The following is a 27,523-nucleotide window of genomic DNA, read 5'->3' as shown; positions in this document are numbered from 1 at the left end:
CAAGGCTCGGCTCTTGCAAGAACCATCAGAGACTGGTGAGGCATCCGAAATGGCAGAATTGGAGGCGAGGACTCCAATTCTGTGTGGCGAGCTGATGGAGCCCATTGATCTCTTTTTTAGTTTTCTTTATAATTGTAAAAGTTTTTTTACAGTAAACAATTGTCTTTAATATATATCTAACTTTTGATTCGTTCGTCTTTCCTTTATTAACTTCTCACGCTTATGAATCCTTAGACTCTTGTGTATTCGAGATTTTAGGAATCGACTTTTAGATCAAGATAGGTTTTATCGAACTTGGTTATGTCCAAGTTTTGTTTACTTATTTGTATCATACCTATTAAGAATCAAGCCTCGAACCTGGTTATATCTAGAGTTTTTAATGATTTAAACTTAGTTTGTTCTAGGTTTATTGATAACTCGAGCTTTATAAAGCCCTTTAATCAATTTTCCCAAATTTCTAATTTTCGGACCTGGTTACATCCAGGGTTTTAAAAGATTTAAACTTAGTTCGTGCTAGGTTTATTGAAAACTCGAGCTTCTAAGAAGCCATGAATAATCAATTTTTCCAAACTTCTAAGTATTTTAATCTTATTGAGCAGGCTTAATTTTGCAAACCTCCGGCTATGTTCCCCCCAAGCAACCAGAATGTATAAACTTTCTTGGTTTCTTCTGTAAATATGAGAACACGAGCTAATACAATACTATGAAATAGTTATTTAGTAATCCATTTATTATTTAATCAGAATGACTTTTATAAATAAGCCTTACATGGATGGTGGTACTATTGATAAGATTTTTGCAAATGTAGAGCATTCCAAGTCTGTGGGACTACTTCCCCATTCAGCCGAGCTATCTTGAAAGTTCCGTCACGCAAAATCTCAACGACTTGATATGGTCCATCCGAGTTCGAGCCTATTACACCATCCTTGGGGTACTTATTTGCCAAAAAGACCCTTCGAAGAACTATGTCACCTAACCCCAGTCCACGACTCTTAACCTTTGAATTGAAATAGCGAGTGATCTTTTGTTGATAATGGGCGAGCTGTAGTTGCGATTCCTCTCATTTTTCTTTGATCAGATCGAGAAATGCATTTAGTAATCCATTATTATGTTCTTGATCAAACGTCTTTTGCCTGTGAGTAGTTACCATTACTTTGACTAGAAGCATGGCCTCGCTTCCAAAAGTCAGGGAAAAAGGAGTATGTCTCGTGGAGGTCATGTGAGAAGTAAGGTAGGCCCAAAGTGTAACGACCCAAAATCGCTAATAAGGCTTAAGGGCCTTGATTAGTGTGCCAGGAGGGCATGTTGGGATTTATGTGCGATTTTATGAGTTAAATGCATGATTATGATTTAAAGCATGTTATATGACTAATTGAACATTCGAGATGCATGATTACGTGGTTAGTACGCATGTTAGGTGAAATAATTATGCATGTGGACCGCGTTTGCATGATAGGGGTAAATTGGTAATTTTAGCCCGCTGAGGGCATATATGTGATTATTGTATTCTATGAATTGTACCACGTGAGTGTGGTGTTATTATTGTGATGCACGTGCCGAGCCAGTCCTAGAGAGCAAATTAACTTAAAAGTCACAGCGGGATTTCTATACCCGGCTCGGGAGGAGCCTAGGGGTACCTTGGGAATTCTATGGTTAAGTTGAGATTTAGCGGGTAATGGTTATTGGTGATTGAGTAACCTGGGTAACCATTAGTTACTGCTGTGAGTAACAAGTTTAGTTGGAAAATGGTAGAATTGAAATATTAGTGAAAGGACTAGAGTGCCCTTGAGGACTTAGTTGGGAAAGGATTATTTGGAGGGGTAGCATGGTCATTTGGCAAGGGGTTTAGCCAATTTTCAGCTGGGATTATAGGGTACACGGTTTGGGCATTTGGATTATATGATGGCTTTGTTAAAAATAAAGAGAAGGAAAGTTAGGGCAATGAGAAGAAGAAGAAGAAGAAGAGAAAAATGGGCTGAAGTGGGAGTTTAGGAGGAGATCAAGGAAACTTTTAGGGTGGATTCTCCACTTGAGGTAAGGATCTTATGCATATTTAAGTTTGATTTCTGTTTTGACTTGTGAATCTAAAGCTTGAGTTAGTTTTTTTGAGTTTTGGTTTGAGTTGCTGAAATTTGAAATCAAGGAGTGGATTTTTGGGTGTGATGGTGTTTTGCTCTTGATTCTAGTATCTATAGGTTGTTAGATGGTTCATATGAGGTTTTTATTTGATTTTGGGATTGAGCTATTTGTTTGGGGTGATTTGGAGAGGTTGAAGCTCGGGAAAAACGCATGGGAAAACCCAGAAAATCTGGGTCCGCGATGGAGCGTTGCGGCCCTGTTCTTGGGCGCCGCGGCGCGAGGATGCTTCAGGATGGGGGCCAAGCCGCTGGGCGCCGTGGCCCTAGGCCATTTTGGCAGGCAAAAATTCTGGGTTTAGGGCTTTTGCCCGGGGACTCGAGGGATGGTTCCAATGTATTGTTTTAAGGATTTAGAGGTCCCGAGAGTGCTGGATTGGTCCCGGGATGTGGTTTTGGGTTGGTTAGTATTAAAAAGTGTTTTATGTGTGTTGTGACTAGGATTTGGGAGAGGCTCGTGCTAGAGGACCGTGCTTGTGGCCTTGGTGCATCGGAAAGCTCGGGATACAGGTAAGAAAACTATAACACCCGTAGGATAGGGCATGGGCCCATAGTGTGATAGCCGGGCACGACCCTATATTGCATTATATGTTAGGGTGTAGACTTTATTGAATTGATATATATGTTCAATTGTTATTTGAGTTAGACTATCTTTGATTATAGTAGAATGATACGGCGCGGAACCGAGAACGGCAATGGAGCCGAGAACGGCGAAAGGCCGAGAACGGCAGTGGGGCCGGAAGTAGCACTTAGCACCTGGGATGCTTATAGTCAAGGTCGGACCTAGTGGATAAATTTAATATCCTTACGGTAAGGACCGAGACCCCAGGCTTTGGTAAGGTTTCTGGGGCGGCACGGCCGTGTTTGCTTAGTCTAATGGTTGACTTGTTTACCTGTGGACTATCTGGTATGATTAACTGTATAATTTGCATATGTTATGTACTGCATGAGTTTTCTTGCTGGGCTTCGGCTCACGGGTGCTCTGTGTTGCAGGTAAGGTCAAAGATTGAGTCAACCAGCCTTGAGTACGGAGAGCGTGAAGCGACGCGTACATGTTTGGCCTGCCCGAATGCTTTGTTTGGGGGTTTATTCAAAAATGGCTGTAATTATCTATGATTTTTAGAACTGATCAACTGTAAACTTATTTCAAGATGTAAATAGTTTTCAAACCTTATTTTGGGATCCCAAATGTTTAATACTAGAAGTTTTTATTGAAACAACGCATTTGCAAAGATTACGGCCTTAACTTTTAATTAGTCACACTTTCGTTTCAAAATCTCGGTTAGCGAGTTAATTGCACAAAGTTTTCTTTTAAAACTCACTTGGTAACGGCTCTAAGGAAGTAGGGCGTTACAACTTGGTATCAGAGCAAGCCAAGGTTTATTGCTTCTGGAGATCGACCGAACATGTACGCTCGCTGTCAGTGACAAGCTCGACTCAGGGCTGGTTGGTATGAATGATTGATATGATTGAACATATGTTTGAATGCCCTGTTTTCCTACTTATTTATATCGAGCATGATGGATGAGTTGGCATATGCATGAGATACTGATAGGGCCTGGCCCTTGACTATTGCATGTTGAGATTAAAGTGTGCTGTATAATATTATTATGCATATGGATGAACATTGGGATAATGGTTCGAATATTGAGTTTATGTGGTTAATTGTTTAAATTGAATTCGTATGTAATATCCGTTTATTTGCTTGTATGAAGCATGTTGAGACCTGGGTATACTTGGTGACGTTAAAATCTGGTAGCTAAATGTATATCATTGTGGATTTGGCCTATTTATGCTTTGTGTGTGCATGATAACTGTGGTTATTTGGATCTAGTTGTGGTTTGGTTCAGAGTATGAACCACAGAGCTCAGGAGTTTGGTCAGTTTTGACAGATGAACTCGTGTTGTTTATTCCTAGAAAGGTTTTGTGGACCTGATATTGTGTTGAAAGGGGGATTCTAGATATAAGTTGGAGTTGAGATCTCCAGATATCCCTGATAGCAGCAGCAGAGGGTCACTAGTGTGTGAGTAAGCTGCGGAGTTTATTAGTTGAGATGGAACAGAAGAACAGCGGATTTCTCTGGAAAATAGCTGGTTTGTATGCTTTAATAGTAAGGGTTACCAGTGTTGGTATACTGTGAGGGTATGGACAGTAAAGGGTATTAAATGAAAGGCTTAAAGGGTGTTATCCTTGGGTTTTGAGGGGAGTTCGGGCTATCAAGGAATTTATCAATAGATGGGCAGAGTTAATTCCACTCTTGGTTAAGAGGATGGGAGATCCCGATTAGAGGGTTGTGTTAAATGTTGAGGCAGAGAGATGCCTGGAAATGATACTCGGGCTGAGGTACTGGCTTATTGGGCTGGAAAGAACCTAGATGGTGATTGATAGAAGAGGTTATAAAGAGATGGTTAGAACTGTGGAGACTGGTGGGCTCATAAGTTTGGTTTGGACTAATAGGGTAACACAGTGTAAATCAGTGGGTTTGGTGAATTGGGTAATTCATTTCAGAAATTTATACTAATGGATGTATCTGGAATTGTTGGCGACCCATTTAAGGATTGAACTCTGGGATAGTCCAAGGCATTTGGGCCGCTCTGATGTAAGAATTTATCGTCTGTATGTGGATGGCGGAGAGGGCCATGTTGTTCGAGGAACTGATGGTAGATGTATAGAGCATGAGTGCTAGAGCAGTATGGCAGTGCTTCCTTTGATGGAATTAGTAAAGACAGATTCGTGATAATCAAGTTAAAAGAACCCCGGATAGTTCTAGGGCTTCTGGTTTGCCAGAAAGGGGGAAAAGTCTGATTGATAAGATGGTACTTTTATTGATAGAACGCAGCAAGGTTGGATTCTCAATTGTTGAGGTAGAAGGACCCCAGACAGTGCTAGGGCACCTAATTGTGATTAGAAAGAAGCCTGATTGAAAAGGCAGTTATCAAGATGGTGACAGGAACCAGGGAGGTTATTTGGTATGTACATGAGGGAGAAAATGCCACCTTAGAGGAGGACAGGTGAGGGCATGACTTCTACATAGAATGACTCGATATGTTAGGATGGATTTCCCATGGTGAGGGAAATAGAAAATTTGAATGCCTCGTTACACTCGAAGTTCGAGGCTGATTCCTCGAGGATGAGTATTTAACTGGCTGGTGTATGCTTTGGTCATGTAACGAACTGGAAGAGCTCTGTGTGGAGAATGTTCCGAGAGGGAGTTAGACATAGAGAGTTGCCTCAAGGGTGCCATATGTGAGGCTGAGGGTGGTAATACTTATTGAGAAGGAATTAGAAACTTTTGGCAGATGAATTGGGAAGCAAGTGATTGTGAAACTCATAGTGAGAAAGTTAATCAGTTAAGGAATAACCATGGATTGTAAAGGATATCATCTGGAGAATGTTAGTGAGAATGAATGGAAACTAAGTTGACCAGTGGGAAAATTATGTGGGTATGTAAAGAAAGATTTGGGGGTACTTCAAGGTCGGACCACAGATGGGATTGGTATAAGGAATGTTGTAAAAGATGGTTTTGGCTGACAGAAAATCTATTGAAGCAATCGAAGGAATTTGACCTTGGAGTAGTCAGAGTGTTATACAGCGGGGATTGTTAGCATCGTCGGTGAAGAATATAAAGTTTGATGTTGGGTACAAGATAGGACAATGTCTCCAGGAGTTGATCTATGACCTGGAAATCAAGGAAAGAGACATTTCAGGAATTTTGTTTTGTACTGAGTATAGTGTGAGGAGTTGGTAACAAAGATTCTAGATTGGTTCAAGCTACGACAGCACAGGTAAGTTCTTTAAGTAGAGAATACAGGAATGGTTTAGGCAAGTCCCCTTCAAGTTCACGAGCAGTATATGTGAATTACTTCCAGACGGAAATGGAGAGCAAATGACTATTAAGCTGAAGACGTTAGTACCCAGGAGGCAGGGTCACAGGTAAGGTTCTACGGGATGTCAGTTTTGGTTTCGTTAGGAATACTCAAGTAGAGCTACAAGAAGAAAGGACAGGTATGAGAAGATTTGATCTGAAGCCACAAAGAAGCTAATGAAGAATATCTGAAGAATAGAAAGCATAACAGGACTGGTAAGCGCGTCATCTATTGCATAAGTATTTCCGGAGACAACTACATCAGAAACGAGGAGAACAGTAAAACTTGAGGTTAGACAGAATGAGTGGTGTCAAATCAGAAAAATTCAGAAGACAAGGTAAGAATGGATTGGTATCTGGCGATGCTGGAATATGTGTGTGATATGGTTAAGTATAGAGTGATAGCATAAAGAACCTGATCTATGGTAGGATATGGAAATGGGGGAGTGTATCATGATTTGGGCACGCCCAAGAATAAATTGACGCGAGGATGGATCGAACCTTGCGGGAGACGAAAGAATGAACACGGTTGTTATACTTGGAGCGTTAAGTTGACAGTTATGGATATCATAAGATGCTTGACTATTGGGTATTAGTAAGAAAGATAACGTTGAGACCTAGATGTGGTGAAAAGTAACAGATGGATGATCAGTGTTTGAAGTCCTCGATTGAGCGAGGGGAAATTTAGTTGGAGGCGGAACTCCTAACTGAGAGGCGTGTGTCAGTCAGGGAATAACGCCATAGATTGTAATGGGGTGGACAAGGCAACGACTGAGTTCGGCGCAACGTTAGTAATTAATGATTAGCTGGGGAGTGTCATTGAACTATGGAATCCGAAGTGGCGGCTTTGGTTGAAGCGGGGAAGAACCCTGCCAAGGTTGTACAAGTTAGGATACTAGGAATGGGTGAAGGGTCCAATTAGATTTGGTTCATGAATGAGAATTATGAATGGATATCATCCCACCTCCTAGGGTACGTTGTACCGGGAGGGTTGAGCGGGTGACAGAATCTAGTGTTTTCCTTTTGGACCCTGACGGGTTAAGTGATGTGGCAGTGTATGATGGGTATAGTCCACTTTAGACCCTAAGCAAGGTATCCAGACATGAAAAGTTTTAACTCAGTTGATGGAGTTAATGTGGTTGGGTCTAGTGAACTAGTTTCAGGGTAGAACGTTGATGATACTGAATTGAGACCCTATGGTATTTTAAATTTTGGAATGGATCTAGAGAACGAAAAGAAAAGAGAGGGAATTTGGAATTATTAGTTGATTGCGAGTGGAATAGCAGTCTGAAAGTTTATCAGATATCTTAAAGAATTGAGTGCTGAGTAGGCGAATACTTGAGGTATTAAGGGAAGTGTAATCCCTGATGAGTTAGTCGTGGTAGCAGTTGCTGGTGTCATGTTAATGTAACATGACATAGGACATGGTAAGAGGTGAAGGTTAGTGAATACTACGATTTGGCATTGGTTCAGAGAGAAAGCCAGACAGGTTGTTGGAATTCTTAAGGCAGGAGTGTCTGCCTATTTGAAAAGATAAAGAGCTTGTGAATTGTTAAATTATGGGGAAATAATGTTCCGAAGGGAAAGATTTGTAACTCTACGTAATATCAGACAAGGATTTGTATGGTGTTCCGAGAAAGAAGGGAGAATTCTTACTCCTGATTCACCATAAAATTCTGAAGTTTTACCAAGGGTTAGGCCAGCGGGGCTTACTAATTGATCCCACCTAGTAGAGGTGATGACTTTTGAGTATCTCTGGAATCAGGATTAAGACAATGAATTGGTCATTGTAATCTAGGCAGACCCTGAGGCTTCAGCAGGGTTGCGGTGTAAACGAGGGGATAACGAGAGTATGTATATTAGACAAGATCTTGTGGGGCAAGATTGTTACGCCTGAAAGAGTGTTGTTGGGAACTAAAGTAAGGCGGTGGACCTTGGAAATTATGGTCAGGATTGCGGGTTGCTGACTAATGTGTTTGGGTAAATTTCGAGGACGAAATTTTTATGAGAAGGGGATAGTTGTAACGACCCAAAATCGCTAATAAGGCTTAAGGGCCTTGATTAGTGTGCCAGGAGGTAATGTTGGGATTTATGTGCGATTTTATGAGTTAAATGCATGATTATGATTTAAAGCATGTTATATGACTAATTGAACATTCGAGATGCATGATTACGTGGTCAGTACGCATGTTAGGTGAAATAATTATGCATGTGGACCCCGTTTGCATGATAGGGGTAAATTGGTAATTTTAGCCCACTGAGGGCATATATGTGATAATTGTATTCTATGAATTGTACCACGTGAGTGTGGTGTTATTATTGTGATGCACGTGCCGAGCCGGTCCTAGAGAGCAAATTAACTTAAAAGTCACAGCGGGATTTCTATACCCGGCTCAGGAGGAGCCTAGGGGTACCTTGGGAATTCTATGGTTAAGTTGAGATTTAGCGGGTAATGGTTATTGGTGATTGAGTAACCTGGGTAACCATTAGTTACTGCTGTGAGTAACAAGTTTAGTTGGAAATTGGTAGAATTGAAATATTAGTGAAAGGACTAGAGTGCCCTTGAGGACTTAGTTGGGAAAGGATTATTTGGAGGGGTAGCATGGTCATTTGGCAAGGGGTTTAGACAATTTTCAGCTGGGATTATAGGGTACACGGTTTGGGCATTTGGGTTATGTAACGCCCTACTTCCTTAGAGCCATTACTAAGTGAGTTTTTAAAAGAAAACAGTGCGCAAAGAACTCGCTAACCGAGGTTTTGAAACAAAAGTGTGAATAATTAAAATTTAAGGCTGTAATCTTTGAAAATGCGTCGTTTCATTAAAACTTCTAGTAATAAACGTTTGGGATCCCAAAATAAAGTTTGAAAGCTATTTATATCTTGAAATAAGTTTACAGTTGATAAATCATAAAATCATAGATTATTACAGCCATTTTCGTATAAAACCCCAACCAAAGCAGTCGCGCAGGCCAAACATGTACGCGTCACTTCACGCTCTCCGTACTCATGGTTGGTTGACTCAGTCATTGCCCTTACCTGCAACACAGAGCACCCGTGAGCCGAAGCCCAGCAAGAAAACTCATGCAGAACATAACATATGCAATTTATACAATTTATCATAACAGATAATCCACATACAAACAAGTCAACCATTAGACTAAGCAAACACGGCCATGCTGCCCCCGAAGCCTTACCGAAACCTGGGGTCTCAGTCCTCACCGTAGGGATATCACATGTATCCCCTGGGTCCTACCCTCACCATAAGCATCCCATGTGCTAGGTGTTACTTCCGGCCCCGCTGCCGTACCCGGCCTACGCCGTTCTCGGCCCTTGCCGTTCAATTCATCATAATCACACATAGCATAAATCAAGCAACATTCAAACAAATGCTAATTCAATTAAATCTGCACCCTAACATGTAATGCAGTATAGGGCCACGCCCTGCAATCATCTCATCATGCAACATGCAATATGGGGCCGTGCCCCGCAATCACACTATGGGCCCACGCCCCATCCTACGGGTGTTATAGTTTTCTTACCTTTCCCTTCAATAACTTAGATCACCTGACTCCTTGAGCATGATCCCACTCGTGCCTTAGCGCACACCTAGGCACAAAAATAGGTCAAAGTCAACACCGAACCCGAAGTCTGAAAACCTAGCCTCAGGACCAATCCCGAGCCTCCCGGGAAGTCCTAGATCCACAAAACAAGGTGGCGGGGTCGAACCCCGAACCCTAGGTCAAAATTCCTCACAAATAGCCCAAAAACCCCATTCTGGGCGCAGGGTAGCGCTACAGCGCTCAAAAGAGAGCGCTATAGTGCTACAAGCAGAATCAGCACCACCCCAGAAAGAAGGCCTAGCGCTATAGCGCCCAAAGACTAGCGCTGTAGCGCTAGTTGCAGGCAGCCAAAACCAAAAATCACATTTCTACGATTTCTTCCAACCAATCTCAACCCAAACTTCCCCAAATATTTACCAAACTCATAATCAAGCTTATAAACATCTCACACTCATCCCAAGCATCCCAAGAACTCAAAACCCAAGCACATTCAACCCAAATCTCAAAATCTACCATGAACAACCCTAAACCAGAAATTCAAGCAAATCACAAAGATAAAGTCTTAGAAATCATACCATTGCTGCAAATTTCGACCTTGATTCAACCCTAGGCCTCCTTAGCTTGCTCTCCCTCAAAGCTTGCCCAGAAATCCCCTAAGATTCCCATCAATCCAGCTTAGATACACAGCCCAAACCAGTCAAAACCCAAAACTGAAAACTCTAATACTTACCTCAAACATTGATGTGTTCTTGCCAAATCTTCAAGTCTAACCCAAGATCCTCGATGCTCAGCCTATCCTTGCTCTCCACTAAGCTTTGTCCCAAGAAATGTGAAGAGAAAAGGTGCTAGAACTCCAAACCGATCCCTTCAAAAACCCATCTGTTTTTCTCTCTTTCTTTCTTTCTTTTTTTTCCTTTCTTTCTTTTCAGCCTATACTCTTTTCTAAAAAATCCACTAAGTGTATAAAGCCTCATTTAACCTATCTCAAAGCCAAATGACAAAAATTCCCTTCCCATTAATTCTAAATCCTTTTGTCCAAGTAGGGCCATTTTAGTCATTTTACCCAATTCCCGCTAATCTTCAAGCGTCTCTAATATTTTCCCGTTGCTTCCCAACACCTGATAAACCACCAATTAAATATTCCCCATCATCAAAATAAATCTCAATCTATATCTCTGAATTCCTGTTCATACCCCCAGGCTCGCCCCGAGCCGGGTATAAATTCCCGCTAAGACTTTCTGCTAGCCTGCTCACTGGGATCGCCTCGAGTCACAAATCACAGAAACATCCACATCACGGTGTGGTCTCAACAATCATCACATATCAATACAGTTATGCCCAACATGGCCAAAATTACAATTATGCCCTTCTAACACGATCCGGGCCTTCATGCATACTAATATACATAGTCATGCATCTCAGATAAACAAATAGTCATATAACATGCTTAAAATCATAATCATGCATTTAATTCATAACTATCACACATAAATCCCATCATGCCCTCTTGGCACGCTAATCAAGGCCCTTAAGCCTTATTAGCGAAATTGGGTCGTTACAGGTTATATGATGGCTTTGTTAAAAATAAAGAGAAGGAAAGTTAGGGCAATGAGAAGAAGAAGAAGAAGAAGAGAAAAATGGGCTGAAGTGGGAGTTTAGGAGGAGATCAAGGAAACTTTTAGGGTGGATTCTCCACTTGAGGTAAGGATCTTATGCATATTTAAGTTTGATTTCTGTTTTGACTTGTGAATCTAAAGCTTGAGTTAGTTTTTTTGAGTTTTGGTTTGAGTTGCTGAAATTTGAAATCAAGGAGTGGATTTTTGGGTGTGATGGTGTTTTGCTCTTGATTCTAGTATCTATAGGTTGTTAGATGGTTCATATGAGGTTTTGATTTGATTTTGGGGTTGAGGTATTTGTTTGGGGTGATTTGGAGAGGTTGAAGCTCGGGAAAAACGCATGGGAAAACCCAGAAAATCTAGGTTCGCGATGGAGCGTCGCGGCCCCGTTCTTGGGCGCCGCGGCGCGAGGATGCTTCAGGATGGGGGCCAAGCCGCTGGGTGCCGCGGCCCTAGGCCATTTTGGCAGGCAAAAATTCTGGGTTTAGGGCTTTTGCCCGGGGACTCGAGGGATGGTTCCAATGTATTGTTTTAAGGATTTAGAGGTCCCGAGAGTGCTGGATTGGTCCCGGGATGTGGTTTTGGGTTGGTTAGTATTAAAAAGTGTTTTATGTGTGTTGTGACTAGGATTTGGGAGAGGCTCGTGCTAGAGGACCGTGCTTGTGGCCTTGGTGCATCGGAAAGCTCGGGATACAGGTAAGAAAACTATAACACCCGTAGGATAGGGCATGGGCCCATAGTGTGATTGCAGGGCACGACCCTATATTGCATTATATGTTAGGGTGTAGACTTTATTGAATTGATATATATGTTCAATTGTTATTTGAGATAGACTATCTGTGATTATAGTAGAATGATACGGCGCGGAACCGAGAACGGCAATGGAGCCGAGAACGGCGAAAGGCCGAGAACGGTAGTGGGGCCGGAAGTAGCACTTAGCACCTGGGATGCTTATAGTCAAGGTCAGACCCAGTGGTTAAATGTGATCTCCTTACGGTAAGGACCGAGACCCCAGGCTTTGGTAAGGTTTCTGGGGCGACATGGCCGTGTTTGCTTAGTCTAATGGTTGACTTATTTACCTGTGGACTATCTGGTATGATTAACTGTATAATTTGCATATGTTATGTACTGCATGATTTTTCTTGCTGGGCTTCGGCTCACGGGTGCTCTGTGTTGCAGGTAAGGGCAAAGATTGAGTCAACCAGCCATGAGTACGGAGAGCGTGAAGCGACGCGTACATGTTTGGCCTGCCCGACTGCTTTGGTTAGGGGTTTATTCGAAAATGGCTGTAATAATCTATGATTTTTAGAACTGATCAACTGTAAACTTATTTCAAGATGTAAATAGTTTTCAAACCTTATTTTGGGATCCCAAATGTTTAATACTAGAAGTTTTTATTGAAACAACGCATTTTCAAAGATTACGGCCTTAACTTTTAATTAGTCACACTTTCGTTTCAAAATCTCGGTTAGCGAGTTAATTGCACAAAGTTTTCTTTTAAAACTCACTTGGTAACGGCTCTAAGGAAGTAGGGCGTTACACAAAGTACTTGCGGGAGCTGTTTGGGCCATAGTCCTTTGGCCTCGTCTAACCTCTACTTCAGGCTTGCGTTAAGGGTTTTGTTTACAGCCTCGACTTGCCCATTGGCCTGCGGATATGCTATTGAGAATAAGCTCTTAGTGATACCATATTTTTCACAGAAGTCAGTGAAGAGATTGTTGTCGAACTGTGTCTTGTTGTCTGACACGATCTTTTTAGGAAGCCCAAACCGACATATAATACGCTTCAGCATGAAGTCCAAGACTCTTTTTGAAGTGATGGTTGCCAGAGGCTCGACTTCTACCCACTTCATGAAATAGTCAATCTCCACCACCGCGTAACGAACTCCTCCCTTTCCCATAGGTAGGGAGCCTATTAGGTCGATTCCCTATACGGCAAATGGCCATGGGGATGAAATCATCGCTAGCTCGACTGGAGTAGCTCGGGCAATCATAGAGAAACGCTGGCCTTTGTCGTATTTCTAAACATATGAGATTGAGTCTTTCGTTAAAGTGGCCAAAAAATAGCCCTGCCACAATATTTTCAGTGCTAGGTTTTGCCCCCCCAACATGATCTCCACAAAAGCCTTCGTGAATTTTTCGTAAAATGGTTTTGGCTTCCTTGGGTAGAACACATCGAATGACCACGTCAATACAAGGTTCCATCTATTATTATGTACCGCGGAGCTTGGTAAAGTATTTTTCTTGCATCTTTTCTGTCGTCAGGTAACTTTCCCGTTGTGAGGTATTCCATTATGGGAGTCATCTAGGTCGGTCTTACATCGATCATTTCGACCACTATCATTCCTTCTGTCACACTCAGGTTTTCCAAGAACTCCATCGACACTACATTCAACGTTTCAGCTTCTTTTGTGGTGGCAAGTTGTACCAAAGCATCAACATTAGAATTCTGTTCGCAGGGTATCTGTTCAACTAAACTGTACTCAAATTCAGAAAATTCTCCCTTTACCTTAGCTAGGTAAACCGCCATCTAGGTACCTCGAGCTTGATATTCTCCCAATACCTGATTGACCAAGAGCTGAGAATCACTATAGCATTGGATAGCTTTTGCTTTGACCTCCCTTGCCACTCTTAGCCCTTCTAGTAAGGCGTCATATTCGGCTTCGGTATTGGATGTCTCAAATCCGAATCTCAGAGTTGTATGAAATTGATGCCCTTCTGGTGAGATTAAGATGATCCCAGCTCCTGCTCCGTTCTCGTTTGATGATTCATCCCCGAATATTTTCCATAATTCCTGCACAGGTTCCTTCTAGAGCTCCTCTTGAAATCTGGTGCATTCAACCATAAAATCAGCAAGGGCCTGACTTTTGATTGAGATCTTTGGCACGTACAATATCTCAAACTGGCTAAGTTCGATGGCCTATTTCAAAAGATGTCTCGATGTTTCAGCTTTTTACAAAACCTGTCTTAAAGGTTAGTTGGTCATGACGTTGATAGAATGGGATTGGAAAGATGGTCAGAACTTTCTAGAAGCCAATATCAGACAGAATGTCAGTTTCTCTATAAGTTGGTATCGTGACTCGGCTCCGAGAAGTCTCTTGCTTATATAATATACTTGTTTTTTAGCATGTTTTTCTTCTCAAACTAACACGGCACTGCCTACATTCTCTATCATAGACAGATAAAGGAATAGAGGTTCTGTAGACATAGGCTTAGATAACACTGGGGGCTCGGCCAGGTACATTTTTAGCTCGAGGAATGCCTGTTCGCACTCCTCAGTCCACTCAAATTTTTTGTTTCCTCTGAGCAAGTTGTAAAATGGCAGACACTTGTCAGTGGATTTTGAAATGAAATGATTCAAAGCCGCCACCCTTCCATTTAGGCTTTGAAATTCTTTACGCAACGTAGGCAAGGGCATTTCTAACAACGATCTGATTTTCTTGGGGTTCGTCTCTATCCCACTTGTGTTGACTATGAACCCCAAGAATTTTCCAGATGCCACTCCGAAGGATTCAACTTCATGTCATACCTCCTTAATATTCCAAAACATTCTTCTAGATCAGACACATGGTTATTGGTAGTCTTTGATTTGACAAGCATGTCATTGACATACACTTCCATACTTCTCCCAATCTGATTAGTGAACGTCTTGTTGGCCAAACATTGATATGTAGCCCCAGCATTCTTCAACCTGAAGGGCATAACTTTATAACAATATACGTTATGATCGGTCATCAAACTAGTATGTTCGTGATCCATAGGATTCATGGCAATCTGGTTATATCCAGAATATGCGTCCATGAAGGACATGAGCTTGTGACCTGCCGTGGCATCTACCAACTGATCAATCCTTATCAGTGGGAAACAATCCTTGGCACAAGCTTTATTCAGATCAAAGAAGTCGATATAGGTCCTCCATTTCCCATTTTTCTTCGGAACCAGCACGGGATTGGCGACCCAGATCGGGTATTTTTCCTCGCGGATAAACTCGCATTTTAATAGTCGAGCTACTTCTTCCTCAAGAGCTTCATCTCAGACCATTCCCAAGCGTCTCCATTTTTGGGATTTCGCAGGCACATTCTTGTCCAAATTTAAGGTGTGCATGATTACATTCAGACTTATTCCCACCATATCTTCATGTGACCAAGCGAAAATGTCCAGATTCTCCTGTAAGAAATTGACCAGCTCCTTCTTCCTTCTATCGCCAAGATTATTCCCAATCTTTACAACTCTTGAAGCTTCTTTGGGATCAATGTTTACTTCCTCGAACTCCTCTATGGCTTGGAGTTCTGACCTGTCTTCGCCTATCCGTGGGTCAATGTCATCGCGTTGGGATACGCACTATCCTCTTTTTTGTAAGGTTCTTCCGTCCTGCAAGTAACTTCTACTTCCTAGGACTCCTCACGCCCGTCATTTATGACCATTGCTTGTTGCTTGGGTTGTGATTTTCCCTTCATATAAATGCTATAGCATTCTCTGGCAGGGAGCTAATCACCTCTGATGGGGCATATTCTCGTGGCTGAGGGGAATTTTATTGCTAGGTGGCGGATAGACGTTATGGCTTCAAACACCATATGCGCAGGTCGGCCCAAAATTACATTGTACGCAGCTAGACAATTGATTACCACAAACTCAAGTAACTTGGAAATAGTTCGCGAGTCTTCTCCCAAGGTCACCACCAATCTGATCGTCCCGATGGCTGCTGACCCGTCACCAATAAACTCGTACAAAGTCATTGAGGTCGTCTTCAAATCAGTTACAAGTAACCCTATCTTTTCCAACCTAGACCTAAAAAGTAAATTCATAGAACTTCCGTTATCTACTAGTGTTCTCTGGACCCTCTGGTGGAATTGTTATGTTGGAATTAGACGTGGCTAGAATCCTCTTCTGTGAAAATGATTGGTTGCTTTTCCAATCATTGCTGTTTCGATAACCGTTGTTTTGGGACGAACTCCACCCCATTATGAGACTTCAGTTCGTTAATGTACCTCTTTTGGGCCCCGCTGCTCGTGCCTACCAAATGAGGTCCTCCCAAAATGGTGGTTATATCTCCCCCTACTATCAGAGGAGGGTCGACCTAATTTTTTTGAGCTCCGGTTTGACTTACTGGAGCTTCGGGAACTGATTGAGGGTTTGGTCTAGTGGGCTGATTAGGGACAACCCAATTTCGGGCGTACTGGGCCAACGGTCTACCTCAGATGAGAGTTTCGATCTCATCCTTTAGTTTGCAACAATCATCAGTGTTATGACCGATGTCGTTATGGAATCGGTAGAAATTTGAAGAATCTCTCTCTGCCCTCTGGTTTTTCAATAGTTTTGGCTTCTTCCATGGAAGGCGAGTAGCATTTTCCATAAAGATGTGTTCCCTAGTGTTCGTTAAAGCAGTATAAGTAGCGTAAACAGGTTTGAACTTCTCCACAGATTTATTGTTCTTTGTCCCGCTCTAGTCGCCCTCACCATTTCCCTTCCTTTTGTTATCCCCCCCCCCTTTGTTATTCTAGGTAACGGTTTGAGTCGTAGTTGCAACGTCCGTTATCGCTCCAATAGGTTGGACATGGGTCTGGCTAGTTCTCGCGATGGAAGCTTGCGCCTCCTGTAGGTTAATCCGTTCTTCAGCTTGGGCAACGAATTCTTGCACACTCTTAACTCTTTTTCTTTCGAGTTCCTGCAACAAGTCACCCCTGTAACGACCCAAAGTTGCTAATAAAGCTTAGGGCCTTGATTAGCATGCCTGGAGGGCAATAAGTGATTTATTATTATAATATATGAATTTTTATGAGTATGCGATTAGAGAAGCATGTTTAGGTGAATTAAATACGCATGTGGGCCCTGTTTGGTTAATAGGGGCATGTTTGTAATTTTAGCCCGTTGACGGCATAAATGTGATCATTGTAATAATTGTGATATACTTGTGATATATCTGTGTTGCACGATCCGAGACAGTCCTAGGGAGCGGTGAGCTAGAAAGTCACAACGAGGTCGAATGCCTGACTCAGGGCGAGTGGAGGGGTATTTCGGGAGTTAGGCGTTTTATGGGGTTATCAGGTTCTGGAAATAAATATTTGGAGATATATTTTAAGATAGAATGTTTAGGTGGGAATATTGGGGAAATTTACCATTTTGCCCTCGGGGACGTTTTTGGCACCCCGAGCCTTTGAGGTAACCTTGGAAACTTAAGTTAAATAAAACAAAACCAAAGAAGCTTTTAGAAATCTAGAAACCGACCCTCTTTCTTCCTCTTTCTCTCTCTTTGATTTCTCTCCCTTTGGAAGCTTGGAGCATTTTTGGTGAAAGCTAACAAAAGATTAAAGATTTTGAGCTGGGAATTTGGGAGCTAGAAGCTTGGAGCTCAGGGAACTAATCCAGGGATTCAACTCAGCTCAAGGTAAGCTCTTAACTTAGTGAATTTTTGCTGGTATGTTAGAGTTTTCATGTGAGTTAAGTTGAGAACTGGTCTTGATTATTTGGGTGAGTTTTGGGGTTAGTTTCTGTTGAGTTTTGGTGCTAGGATTACTCTGGAAATGTTTTAATGATTGAGTGGGATTGTAGGGTTGATTTTGGGGTAAGTTGGCTGGGTTTTCATGGCAAAAATGGAGGATTTTTCTGGGTTTGAAGGGTCGGGCCACGACATTGTTTTGGCTGAGCCGTGGCCCTCTAAAACAAATTGGAGGCCAAGAAGAGGGGCGAGTCACAGCATGCCCTAGCTTGGGCCATGGCGCGCTTGCCCTGTTTTGGGGTTGGAGGTCTCTAGTTGGGGGCGGGCCGTGGCATGGGCTTATGGGGCTGCGACACTTAGTTCATTTATGGGCTTTAAAGAGGTTTTAGGCTTGGAAATTCAAAAATTAAGACTCGGGATGGATTTTATCACCCGGATTTATAGAATCCAAGGTCCCGAAGACTAGAATTATGACTTGAAGATATTTAATGGATTATAACTTGATGGATGGACATTGTTGATGCGTTGTGACTAGGGTTTCAGTGAGGCTTGGGCTAGGGGACTGTGCTCGAGACATCAGTGCGTGGAAAGCTCGAGACATAGGTAAGAGAACTATTTGTACCCGTAGAGTTATGAGGTGTGTCGTACTGTGTGTGTTGCTTGTGGTTTGCCATGTCATATATGTGAATGTGACTAATGGGCATGAGCTGGGAGTGGCAGAAGCCAGGAGAGGCAAGAACCGGGATCGGCAAGAGCCGGAAGCAGCAAAAGCCGGGAGAGGCAAGAGCCGAGAATGGCAAGGGGCCGGGAGCAGCGTTAGCATGCAGAGTGCGAGTTGCCAGGGTGAGACCCTAAAGGATACCTGGGATATCCTCAAGGTATGGACCGTGAACCCAGGGCTTGGTAAAGCGCCTGGGATGGCATGGCCGCTATGTGCTTAGCTTGTTGGCTGCTTCTCTGTATGATGTTGTATTACTGAACTGCTAAGGTGTTGTGCTATGATGCTTATATGTTAATATGCTACTATGATGCTATGTTTATGTTCCTATGTGTTGTTGTTCTGCTATGGTATGGCGTTAATGTGCTATTGTTCCTTTTGTATTCTAATATTTGTTTAAATATGTGTTTATTTGCTGGGATAAATTATTGCATGTTGTGCTTTAAGGTTCTCTTTCTGGGCCTCGGCTCACGGGTGCTCTGTGGTGCAGGTAAGGGCAAGGAAAAGATTAATCAACCATGAGTTAGAGGGCATGAAGCAGTGCATACATGTTTGGCCTATCTGGCCGCCACAGGTAGGGTATTTTGAGGAACTGGTCATGAACATTGATTTTGTCGCTTAGGGCGACTGTAAAGTACCCTTTTGAGTTGTAAATATGTTTTCAGATAATATATATGGGATCCCAATGTAACCCTTTTCATGATATAAAAGAACAACCGAATTTTTATACCAAAATCTTATTTAAACAAGTTACATTTTAATTAACTACACATTCTTAACCTAAAACCTCGATTACCAAGTGATTAGCACGTTTCAAACTCACTTAGTAACGACTCTAAGGAAGTAGGGCGTTACAGCCCCCAACACGGATTCCCGTTCCCATTGCCATGAGTTTGGAGCTGTCATCAGCATCTCTAGCTCGTGCAGTGACATTGGTAAACCTACTTAGATAGGCCTTCAACGTCTCGCCAGGTTGCTCCTTTACATTGGCCAATGAATCGGTATCAATCCGAGTTGCCTGTGAAGCTCAGAATGCTTTTTTGAACTCAGAAGAAAACTTCTTCCACGAGCTTATGGCATGCCTCTTATATTGCTTAAACCATTGCCTGGCTGGCCCAACTAGAGTTGCAGGGAATAAAATAAACCTTAGATCGAGCCTGACATTTTGAGCCATCATCATGGTTTTAAATATTCCGAGGTGATCTGACAGATGTCCATCTCCATCAAATTTTGACAAGTGTGGCATTCTAAAGCTTACAGGGTATGTGGCTGCCGCAATATTTGGAGCGAAAGGCTCGAGCTCGTCTTCTGAGTCGCAATCATCTTTTTCTTTTCCAGATAAAAGCCTCTTTATTTGCTCTTTCATGAAAGCTAGTTTTTCGAGGGTTTTGTCCCTAGGTTACCTGGGGCTGTTCAATAGCTTCCATCCTATCGTAAGCGTTTGATGGGTTATTGTCCCTCCTAGCTCGAGCATGGTTTTGTGGGGCATTCCCATTATTGCATACTATGGGCGGACCTCCTTCTTGTTGAGTATAGCCAATATCTTCATTCTGAGCTGGATTTCTTCTCTTCGAATTCAGACGATCGCGCAAATCGGATTATGGATCGTACCGAGGGCTTTGTGCTGAACTCAACTGATTTCTTAGGTTGCCCTCAGACCTACCGCTGCGATGAATTTTAGTCCAATAACTCTCGTTTGTGAAACTTACAGCTCGTGGTTGTGATCGAGGTTCTGGATTTTCAACACGTGTTCTTGGGACATAGGTAATTGCAGATGGGGGAGGATTCCTCCTACTGTCTCCATAAGCTAGAATGACCCGTTGAGGACAAGGTGGTGTCGGATGTCTTACAGGCAACGGGGGATGCCTTATTGGTGAGGCTATACTCGTTCCATCAGGGCGGACTAAATTAGCTCGCCTATGTTCTTCTCCAATGTCTCTGGTTCTCTGTGCCTAGGGATCTAATTGCGACATATGAGGGTTGGTTGGAACATTTGGTCTTTGTGAGCCTATCCCAGCCCCTCCTTGTGGATTTCCATGGGCATTCTTGGTGACCTGTGAAGAAGGCAACAAACTTGGAGGTGCAGTCCTAACCGACCGAATGACATCTGACAGCCCCTATGATGGTCGTTGGGTCGAGCATTTTGGTGATCTAGCTCCACAAGTACAGAACCTAGAGTGGAAGTTCTGACTAATCGACTTGGTTTGGATCGATTATTCCCGTGGGACTTGTGAGACCAACTTTTCCTCTTTCCGACATTAACGTCGGCTGCAAGACGGGTTAATCGGGCCAAAACCTCCTCAATCTTCCTGTTTGCCGTAGCGAGATGGCTTCTCAATTGCATGTTTTCCAACTCAATGGTTGTTATGTAGTTCATATTCGAATTTTGCAGTAATGACGCCAAACTCCCAATGTCGCCATGACCTGCCGGTTGTTTTCCCGGACGTTGCTGAATCTCAGGGCCACGTTCATTCGAAACAGCAGTATCATGGGCCTCCTGCTCACTAGACTGTTCAATATCATTATCATGCGTTGGGCGAGTTAGCACCATGATGACAGTCGACTAGGATTTTGATGAAGCACTAATTTGCTCTCAATGAAAGCACCAAACTGTTGACGAAGTTTTTTGCCAATAGTGTATTCAGAATTAATAAGGCAGATTAGTGGTTAATGATAAACCGTAATGAACAATAAACAAAATTCACTCAAGAACACAAAACTTTTACGTGGTTCAGTGGTTAAAATCTACCTAGTCTACTAGTCAATATTATTGTTTTTTCTCTCTCTATTTCGCAGAGTTTTGGTATTACAGAATAATGGTCCCCCTTCCTGTCCAATATTCCCAGTATTTATAGGGGAATTCCATGGACAGGTTTGGGTAACTGCATGATTCAATCACATATTTACATATTGTCTACATTTAATACAAATAATTGCCATTTCTATTGGGATATGATTTGATTACAAGATAACAGGTTCCTGTTATCTCGAATAATAAATACGACAGCCTGGTCATAAATAAATGTATAAAGGGGATCTCAAATCTCTGGAGATCTCCGAGTATCCAACATACTAGAGTTACCACGAGCTGGATATCTCCTCCAAGCCCGTGCTTCGACAACTATTTAATATTCCGAGCTCCCACTTGACAGCCATCGTATCCTTAGTTCAGGATAAACTCAGGTCGCCTAACACCTCGAATGACTACTATGAATCTTGAGTTGTCCACATGGATAATAAGAAGATATTATTTCCCTTAGTCATTTCTTCGTGTATTTATCTTCCTGCTGTACTCGAGCTGAGTGAATGAACTCGTGCTAAAGTCGAGGTACAACAGAATCCATGCTTTCCAAACGGATTGAATATTGGTTCCCTTAAGAGTTAATTCGGGAACTGAATAGTTATTGAGCTCAAATCTATAATTAGATTATAGATTAATTATTTGCTAATGAATTAATGGTACTTAAGGATCAAGAGGTAATTAGAAGGGTAAAACGATAATTTTGACCAGCTTTAATTAACGAACCAATAATGGAGGACAGAACTACATATATTGATTATATCAATGGACTACAAGAGAAAACTTTGTAAATATAATTCTATAAATACTTATAGTGAAATTTCATATTTATAGTGGAGTAATCATGGAATTAATAAATAAGATTATTAGATTAAATAGTTCGATTAATAATCTTGTTTATTGGAGCTTCGTATTATAGGTCCATGGTCTCCAAATTACCTTTGTCCTACAATATCAAGAGTAAGGATGTCAAAAAAAAGATTTGTAGAGAGAATGACAAAATTGCAGATGAATTAATTTTCCAGGGTAAGGAAATAATTATGTGATAATTATGGCTAATTGATTAATTGTGAATTAATTAATTATTTGACCATATAGTTTTTATTTTGAAAAACTTTAGGTTAAAATTAATATTATTCTTGTTTGGATTAATATAAAGAGTGAGAATAATAAATATCTTATTTAGAATATGATATTTATTTAATTAATTTAAATATGATATTTTAAGATAAAATTAATTTTGAATTAACTAATATATATGTTGGGATAAATATATTGTCTTAAAAGCTGATTAAACAAATAAATGAGAATATTAGGGAAACCCTAATAGGGTTGGGCGACACACACTGTACAACATAGTGTGTGGCGCCTAACTCGGGGATTTTTATCCCTAGGATTTGAATTTTGAATTTCAAATAATTTTTTTTAATTAAATATAAGTATCAGATCAATTTTAAAATGGATTTTAATTTTTAATAAAATAAAATTATTTAATTAGATTAAATATTTTTATATAAGTGTTATAGTACGTGACTTTCAGAAGTAGTTTTTCATTATTTTTTTTATGAAATTAAAAATATAGACTTTATCTCTAAAGTGATAGTTTTCTCTAAACCTGAAAATTATTCTAAACATCTTCTCTCAGTCAAACATTTTTAGATTTCATGTGTTGAGTAGATCTAGAGAGTCACATAAATCAACATTTTGAATCCTACGTGCCCACACACATCCTTTTATGTTTGATGATTGGATAGGAAGATCATTGATTTTATACAAAAAGATTCAAGGAGACTTGATAGGCTATAAGAGGTAATCTCTGATCTGTTTTGTATGTGATTTAATGTTTATATATGTATATGATAATGGCTTGTATTAATATTGATTAAAATGGGTCCATATATTCCGTTGCGCACATTTGATTTGATCATATAATACCAACAATTGGTATAAGAGTCGTCTATACATATATATATTAAATATTGTGCGGGTTTCTCGCATTTGTTATATGTATGTTGATATGTGTTATCCCTTGTTTCCCCTCAGGACACGTGGCATGACGCAATGGGTCCAGGGGCTCCCTTATAGAGATTTGGGCCCAACCTGAGTCTGATGAACAGGGAAAAAGAAAGTCCTAATGGCCCAATCATCGACGAGCCCAACAACATTCAGTGGGCGTGACCATAACAAGGGAATCGGCACCAAGATGCAGGCCCAAATCCTCTTGTAACGCCCTAGTTACCCCAGAACAGTTACGGTGAACCGGAAATTTGACCCGCTACCCGAGTCCTTTGGTTAAAAACGTGCTCTAAATGTGAATAACAGGTTAAGGTGGAAAAAACAATAAAAAGGAAAGGATATTTTTCATTACAAACTGCTCTGCAGAGCTAATCAAAACATTTAAAAGTTGTTCTCAGTACAAAATGGTCATTATACAATCCCGCCGACCTAAGCGACAAAATAGGGTAAGCCCCCTAGTTCCTCTGAGAACTCCTTGGCCGTGATGGTCAAGCGGCCGCATATGTACACATCACCACCTAAACTCTCCACTCAAGGCTGGGTGAGCTTTTCTTTCCCTTTACCTGCACCACATAGCACCCATGAGCCAAGGCCTAGCAAGAAAACTCAATATAGCATGATATAATATCAACAATGATCATAATAATCATTCAGGACTATCAGTCCAAAACAGATAGGTGACAGTCGCAAAAGTCACGAAAGTGGGTACAACCCCCTCTAGCCATGTGACGATGGGGTCACCAGGGCTTAACAGATAAGTGATCCTTGTATAAGTTTGCACAAGATAGGTGTATGGTGACTAGTCACCAACATAACCTTCCTCATGACCATAGAGTCATAACCCTGGAACATCGTTCCCTAGCCATGTGACAACACTCACCGGGGCCTTATGCCCTGGCTCTGAGTAACTAGTCTTAGACTAGCCAAGCACTTATAAGTTCATCAACCTTAGGGTTGGTCCAGCATTAATGCCATAGAGTCATTCAATGCTGATATCGATTAGATCTAATCTTCATTTGGCCTTGCGTTCATGACGCTATGCCATTTCTGACTCTTAGGTCAGTATCCCTGACTAGTCAGTACATATTCAAGTATAAAACAATCACTAGCATATAATATGCAATCCATGTCCACATTTATCAACCAACATGCCTCAATAACAATCACGCATGTCATATACATATACACAGGGTGCAGTTTTCTTACCTCAGATTCGAGCTAGAATGATAAAAAGAATGACCCTTGAGAATGATCAACCTTTAGTCTTTTCGCAGTCACCTAATCATAACCAAACACGGGATCATTAATAATAATGATCAACATATGTTTCCAAACCAAAATCTAGCCTCTAAGAGATCAATCCAAACTAATCCAAGTAGTAGGAACACTCCCGAGGCCTATAACTAAGTTCCCGGGGTCAAAACATGCAAACGGGGTGAAAACTGGGCAAGGGCTGCGGCCCTAGCACCTTGGGCCACGGCCCCCAGAACTTCCTGAAGCAAGGGCCGCGGCGCCCAGCAGGTACAACACTCCCACCTGCTTCTTCGAAGCAGGGCCGCGGCACCCCAAGAACAGGGCCGCGACCCCCAACTCTGGGCCATTCCAAAACGTGTTTTCAATGCTCCAAAGCCTCCAAAATCATACCTAAACATTCCCCAATCATCAAAACAAAGTTCCCAAGCTTCCCAAAGCTCCAAAACCCTCAAAACCCAAGGTTCAAACCAACGAAAAACTCAACAATTTACAAAATCTAATTCAAAGCTTAGAAACTCAAAAAACTAAAAACTTAAACTTCGATTACCTTCAATTGGGTTGTTTTTCATAAAATCCTTTGGTTAAGAAGCTTCTAATCTTTCCTAGGATCACTATGCCTCGATCCTCGCTTGATTCTGACTCCTACAACTCGAGATATCTTCGAAAAGGCTCAAACGGTAAAATGAACTGACGAAAGGGAGAACGAGAGGTTTTCTAACATACGTTCTATCTGATAAGCTACTTCAAGCTTAAGTAACCTCAAATAAAACCTAGTGCTCGGGGTCCCGAAAACACCCCAATAATACCTCAATTTGCTAATAAGGTTTAGGACCTTGATTAGTGTGCCTGGAGGGCAATAAGTGAATTAATATGTTAATTTATGAATTTGAATGAATATGTGATTAGAATGCATGTTTAGGTGGTATAAATATGCATGTGGACCCCGTTTGTATGTTAGGGATAAATTGGTAATTTTAGCTCGTTGAGGGCATAAATGTGATAATTGTATTCTGTGATTTGTACCACGTGAGTGTGGTGATATTAATGTGATGCACGTGCCGAGACGATCCTAGAGAGCTAGTTAACTTAAAAGTCACAACGGGATTTTATACCGGCTCAAGAGGAGCCTAGGGGTACTTTGGGGAATTTCGTAAGTTGAGTTGAGAATTAGTGGTTATTGGTTAATGGTAATTGGGTAACCTGAGTAATCATTAGTAACTACTGAGAGTAATAAGTTATGATGGGAAAGTGGTAGAATAGTAATAGAAACAAAATGACAAAAAGGGCCTTGAGGTTTAGTTAGGAAAGGGTTTCTATGATGGGTAAAATGGGCTTTTGGAAAAGGTTTAGATTACTTCAACTCAGGGAAAGATCATTCATGTTATTCTCACTTGGGCAATTAAGTTTTTGCTAAAAATTGGAAGGAAACCAAAAGGAAAGGGGAAAAGAAGAAGGGGGCTGAAGTTGGGAGACCTAGGAGGAAATTCAAGAGGGATTGTAGACAACCAAGGAAAAATTTAAGCTAGGACTACTCAGAAGTAAGGATTATGTTCTGTTATTGCTTGAGTTCAAGGTTGATTTTCAAAGATTAAGTGTGGAATTTAAAGATAGGATGGCTGGTTTTTATTGAAAATTCAGTTTGGATAATCAAAGGAAGGTGATTTGAAGCTAGGATTGAGGAGAATTCAAGCTGAGTTCTTGACTGAGGTAAGAGTTTTTTATCATTTTTGAATTGTGTATCTGGTGTGGTTTAATATTTTAGAGGCATGGTGTATGATTTTTCAAGCTCTGGTTTAGGTCTTAGAAGCCATGGTTTGAGTTTTGGAAATCTGAAACTCAAGTGTGGATTTTGGGTGTGATTGTATAATTAAGCTTGTTTTTTATGTTTATAGGTTGTTAAAGGGTTCATTTGGGGTTTTAAATTGATTTTGGGGCTTAGGTACTTGTTTGGGATGAATTGGAGTTGTTTTGGCTCGAGAAAGAGGCAGGGGAAAACCCAAAAATCTGGGTTCACGTAGGGGCGTCGCGGCCCTGTTCTTTGGTGCCGCGGCGCAAGCTTGCATCAGGATTAGGGAGAAGCTTCTGGGAACCGCGGCCCTTGATGGGAGTGCCGCGGCCCTAGGCTATTTTTGGCAGCCCAATATTGCATTTTTAGGGCTTTTGCCCGGGGGCTCGGGGGATGGTTCCGATACATTGTTTTAGGGAATTAGAGGTCCCGAGAGTACGGGATTGGCTCTGGGAAGTGGTTTTGGGATTGGTTAGTATTAAAAGTGTTTTATATTTGTTGTGACTAGGATTTCGGAGAGGCTCGTGATAGAGGACCGTGCTTGTGACCTTGGTCCATCAGAAAGCTCGGGATACAGGTAAGAAAACTGTAATACCCGTAAAGCAGGGCATGGGCCCATAGTGTTGTTGCAGGGCACGACCCTAAATTGTATTATTGCTAGGTTGTAGCTTTAAATGAATTATTATATGTTTGATTGTTGTTTGCAAATGCTATATGTGGTTATAGCAGAATGAACGGCGAAGGGCTGAGAACGGCAGCGGGGCCGGGAAAATCACTTAGCACATGGAATGCTTGTGGTTAGGGCAAGACCCCAATGGATACATGGGATATCCTTACGGTATGGACCGAGAACCCAGGCTTTGGTAATGCTTCTGGGACTGCATGGCCGTATATTTGTTAAAATCTTAAGGGCTGTCTGTTTATTCTATGGATTGCATAACATGTTGATTATATAATATGCTTGTGTTATGCACTGTATGAGTTTTCTTGCTGGGCTTCGGCTCACGGGTGCTCTGTGTTGCAGGTAAAGGCAAAGAGAAAGTCAACCAACCATGAGTGCGGAGAGCGTGGGGGCGGCGCGTACATTTTTGGCCTGCCCGACTGCTTTGGTTGGGGGCATTTTGAGAAATGACTGTATTAAACTATGTTTTTGATAATTAGTTATCTGTAAATCTATTTTGAATTGTAAATATTTTACAAACCTCATTTTGGGATCCCAAATGTTAAATTCTTGGAACTTTTAATGGAATGGAGTACTTTTAAAGATTACAGCCTTGTCTTTTTATTTAATCACACTTTTGTTCTAAAAACCTCCCTGAGCGAGCTAAATGCACATTT

The sequence above is a fragment of the Humulus lupulus genome, chromosome X (genome assembly GCF_963169125.1).
Source record: "Humulus lupulus chromosome X, drHumLupu1.1, whole genome shotgun sequence".
NCBI lineage: Eukaryota > Viridiplantae > Streptophyta > Magnoliopsida > Rosales > Cannabaceae > Humulus > Humulus lupulus.
This window is presented reverse-complemented; position numbering follows the sequence as displayed.